This window comes from Schistocerca gregaria, unplaced genomic scaffold (assembly GCF_023897955.1).
Source record: "Schistocerca gregaria isolate iqSchGreg1 unplaced genomic scaffold, iqSchGreg1.2 ptg000484l, whole genome shotgun sequence".
Taxonomy (NCBI): domain Eukaryota; kingdom Metazoa; phylum Arthropoda; class Insecta; order Orthoptera; family Acrididae; genus Schistocerca; species Schistocerca gregaria.
This window is the reverse complement of record NW_026061893.1, coordinates 871,242-876,200: the sequence shown is the minus strand read 5'-3', so window position 1 is coordinate 876,200 and position 4,959 is coordinate 871,242. Positions and strand designations below refer to the sequence as shown.

General features: G+C 40.4%; 1 non-coding gene across 1 annotated transcript; it reads right to left on the bottom strand.

Moving 5' to 3' along the window:
• Positions 1-865: 865 nt before the first annotated feature.
• Positions 866-940, bottom strand: Trnat-ugu (transfer RNA threonine (anticodon UGU)). The gene has a single exon. It is a non-coding gene; the product is annotated as a tRNA-Thr (tRNA).
• Positions 941-4,959: the final 4,019 nt, after the last annotated feature.

Below are 4,959 nucleotides of genomic sequence, written 5' to 3'. Positions count from 1 at the left end.
GATAACATCAGTCGATAAAACAGAAAATTTATGGGAGCGTATACCTAACCGCAATGAAACAACCTCAAATTTAACGATACAGTGCTAATTCGAACTTTGAGTTCGATTTTTGAGGGTTTGTTTCACTCCTTATGCCTACACAAAAATTAGTTAATATTAACAAATGTCATATTATAGCTATAAGTTCCTAAGAAAAGTGTTTACTTTTAGGGGTCAGAGGTAGATGTTAAGAGAACGAACCACTTTTAATTTATGCTGCATGCCGTTCTGAGAAAATAGTTACCCGAAAAAAATGTGTTCAAAGTTTAGGGAAAACATTTAGTTATATTATTACTTCGATTTGCATGAACTGAGTGTTACATATATATTTTTAATGTCGCTGAAAACGAATCTGAAGTCAGATTTTCAATATTCAAAACAGCTAATCCAATACGGAGGGCAACCGATTGTGTTTTGACCAATTTTTACCAAAAATGTATTTTCGTTATTTACGTTTAGTCTGCAAGATAAGGAGTATTTATCAACCCTTCCTCTACCTCTGATTGTTCCTAGACAGCAACTTCCTGTTCTTCTTGGCAGGAAAAGCCGATCTGTCAAAGCTGGATATGCAGCACTCGGCAGCCTGCACTTGATATTCGTCCGTATTTTCGGTGAGTATGTTTGCATGCATTCTGCAGTATGAATCATTTTGAGCACGTGCGACACGGGACGAGTTATCATCTACATCTATATGGATACCCTGCAAAACACATTTAAGTGCCTGGCAAAGGGTTCATCGAATCACCTTCACAACTGATAATTAATTGAAACCCTCAGCTGCCGACAGGTGTTGTTAATATACTTCGATGGGGACAGCTGAAAAGTGTGCCCCTACTGGGACTCGAACCCAGAATCTCCTGCTTACAAGGCAGACGCTCAATCCATCTGAGCCATCGAGGGCACACATGAACAGCACGACTGCAGGAATTTATCCCTCGCACGCTTCCCGTGAGACTCACATCCCCAACCGTCCACAATCCGCATACGTAATGTACTTAATAGGTACTTGTCCATCCACTCATTACTGGCTCACACTAAGGTGACGATTCCCGTAAGAGTTCCGGCAACCTGTGCGCATTCGCACAGACGAAGGTCAATGGCTGGGTAACGTTTAACCATAGATATGAAGATAGTAACTGCTCTCGAAAGAACAGGCGCCACTGACGACCTTGCAACTCTTCTAGAATACATGATAGACCGGCCGATGTGGCCGAGCGGTTGTAGGCGCTTCAGTCGGGAGTCACGCGACCGCTACGGTCGCAGGTTCAAATCCTGCCTCGAGCATGGGTGTGTGTGATGTCCTTAATTTAGTTAGGTTTAAGTCGTTCTAAGTTCTAGGAAACTGATGACCTCAGATGTTAAGTCCCAAAGTGCTCAGAGCCATTTGAACCATCAGTCCCTATGTTTACACACTACTTACAGTAACTTATGCTAAGGACAACACACACACAACCATGCCCGAGGGAGGACTCGAACCTCCAACAGGGGGAGCCGCGCGAACCGTGACAAGGCGTTGGACACATGGCGGGTACCCCGCGCGGCTCATGGCAGCCGTGACACTGCTTCAAACAATGGACTGTAGAAACTTTTGTAAAGCACGGATTAAAAAAAAAAACTTTCTGTTCCAAGAGTCTAGACAAGTACACCTTTAAAAAATGCAACTACAAAGAAATTGAATTTTCGAACGTTTTGAATGAGAACCTGTCCTTATGGAACACCGTTGATCAAATGTCACAGGGATTATATACTCAGGTTTCACATGTGGATTAACACTTTCTAATCAATATCCGGAATGAGCAGGGCTTAAAACTTTGAAGAGTTAAATTTCAAGGGCCGTTCTCTTGTATGCAAATAGTTTCACAGTAGAAATTTCTCTAGTTTTATTTATTTATTTAATTATTTATTTTGCTGTAGGGAAAGAAGGATAGCATTGTGAGGAGGGGGAAGGGGGGGGGGAATCTTGCATCTCCCACCTTCGAATTCTCACTACAGAATTTTTATTCATTACGAGATTCTCAGCCACTTGCAGAAGTGATTTTGTGTGATTCTGCAAAACTTTTCCTTTAGCCAATCGTAGCAACTATAGGATTCCGTTCCTGCTGCATGACATGTCTCGGAACTTAAACTGACCAACTCATTTGCATAAAGAGCTAGCTTATCATCCGCTTCTTTACTTGAGTAGACCGTTCATGGTCTGCAAAGAATTTTTTTCTTTAATCGTTTTTTTATGTCTTTTATAAACTGCAACACTTTCTAAACTTTCTAAACTTAGCGCCGTTGAAGCATGGTCTTTTACTGAATGATCAAAAAGCAATGCTGACAGCTGGAGTCCAAGGTTTTTGTTAATCAAGCCGTTTGTATTCTTGTGGTGATATCTCTGTACAGTATTTCATTCCCTAACGTATATTTCTTTATATCTAATTGAGAAGTGAAATACCGGTTTTCATAGATGCAGATTTAAAATATTTTAATATAACGCAATAAATATTTCATTAAAATTTTCATCCCCTTATGCTCGAAGTTCCAAAACCAGAAAAACACGTAGTTTTTAAAAATTGTAACATATTAGCCGAATACGAATTGTCAGATATATTTAGCAATCCTTTCATAATGAACCATTTTCTGAAACATCTCACACCCTTTAGGGGTTGGGTTTTCAAAAACAATTAAACACGTATTCTTCTATTTAGAGCCGAGGAGCCAAATTCAAATCTTCATCCATTTAATTCTAAAAATGCTTTCATAGTGAAATATTTCATAAAACATTACATCCCCTATTTCACTCTATTAGTGAGTTAAATTTCCAAAAGCAACGAAACACATTTTTTTTTACATCCAACCGAGATGTCAAATACCTATTTTCATAGATGTAGCTATAAAAATGCTTCAGTAGTTCTTTAATAATGATTTATTTTCAAAAAACCTTCACTAATTATTTTATCCCCCAATGGAAGAATTTCGGAAAATGCTAAAAACCTGTTTCTTTTTTGTATCTGACTGAGACACCAAATGTCAATTTTCGTAGTTTTGTAGTTATAGCTTCAATAGGGACATAGGGACATACTTAAAAAAAAAGACTTTCAACCCATGTTTCACCCCCATAGGAGTGAAATTTCGAACAATCTCTTCTTAAATGATGCTTTCAGCGTAAGATTTACACCTTCATCAAATTTCAAGTCCGTATACTTTGCAGGTTGGGCTGGAAGGCTATGGGTCAGTGAAACCTGTGCCCCTATTGCACCTTCTTGGAGGTTGTAGTTCCAAAAACAGTGAAACACGTAGTTTTCAATAACACAATATTCATAGATTTCGCTTTAAAAACTCTTTCGCACTGAAATACTTTCATAAAACATTACATCCTATATTCCACCCTCTTAATCGTTCAATGTATCAAAAACAGGTTTTCATATATTTCATGAAACATTTCATCCTCTGTGATATGGGGTATGGTAGTGACACACCAAAATCACAATAGTAATCCGTTGTAGTTGCTACATATTTTATTACAATCAAAAGCATTATAAAATCACAAGGCCAGATCAGTTGGACAAATAATAAATAAATTTCGTTAAGTGGAACGAGACCCGTAAAACTTGAAATTTGAATATGACTAGGTATATATACTTAGGTAAAGCTTTACTTAAATAGCACAAATGTCCATAAAATTCATAGCAGAACTCTCACTACTTGCAATCAGGGGAGAAACAGATTAAGCGTAAGAATACAGATATTTAACGTTCGGCTTGCCAACTTTCCTAAACAAAACTGTATAAAAATGACTAAAACAATTAAGGGGGTCCTTTAATTTTGACTAAACGGACCTTCAAATTTACTTACTCAGTTGATTAATCAACAATATTCTTAGAATGATTACAACTAGAACATGACTATATGACAATACCCTTAAAATAAGGTTGCTTCAATATTTCGTGTGAATTGGCGATAGACGCGAGCAGACCAAGGATTCAAATCAATACAAGAGATCCACGAGGCAGAGAATGACATAGAAATATACTCAACATGGCAATGCAATTGAACTTTGGATGCTATAGTTCAGCACCGGAAAGATGGAATCACGCAAAAGTGACAACATAACCCAAGATGTAAAGGAGAGGACATGGCCTCAAATATCTCTCTGCCCCCGTGGTGCTCTGCTCCCAGTATGCTAGCGTCGACCGCTGCCAGTTATCTCTAACACAACACACATCAAGAGCAGACAATTTTCTGAGACATAAACTACACAACCCTATCTGGAGAACAGGTGAGCAATACAACTGGACTGAAACCAATGAGCCTCCGTGAGTTACTTGGCCAGTGCCAGCCCTTAAACTTTGATTAATAAGATCGCTGAAAATCATACCGAAGTTAAGATGACGAGACTTATCTCCAGGTTCGCCATATTAGTGGCAGAGACAATGAATTGGCGACGCTCTTATCCGTATGTTCGCGGCAGAGTCTGGGGAAGGCAAGGGCCACGTGGAGTCGGATCTGGGGGTCAATTTCCTTCTCTCCGAGACACCCGGCTTCTTCTGCGACTTAGCCGGCAAACAGGCCGAGGACCCCGGGTGGGGACCGATTCGGCATCAGTTGGCGGATGGCGAGGTCTTCGGGGGGTGGGGTGGGGGGGGGGTGTCTTGTGTAAAGGGGAAGACAACCGTGGTGAAGGGAAGGTCTGTATTCCACAGGAACGAGTTAGCATGGCACTCAGATATTTCCACGATTCGGCGGTAGGGGATCATTTGGGGTTCTACAAGACCTTGAACAGAGTTCGGGAACACATGTTTTGGCCCAACCTATATGGCGATGGCATGCGATTTGTTGGCAACTGTGTCCAGTGTAAGCGCGGTAAGCCCGATGTTGGGCCGCACAGAGAACTACTACAGTCGGTTAGCGAGCAGTGTCCTCTGGACCGCGACTCAA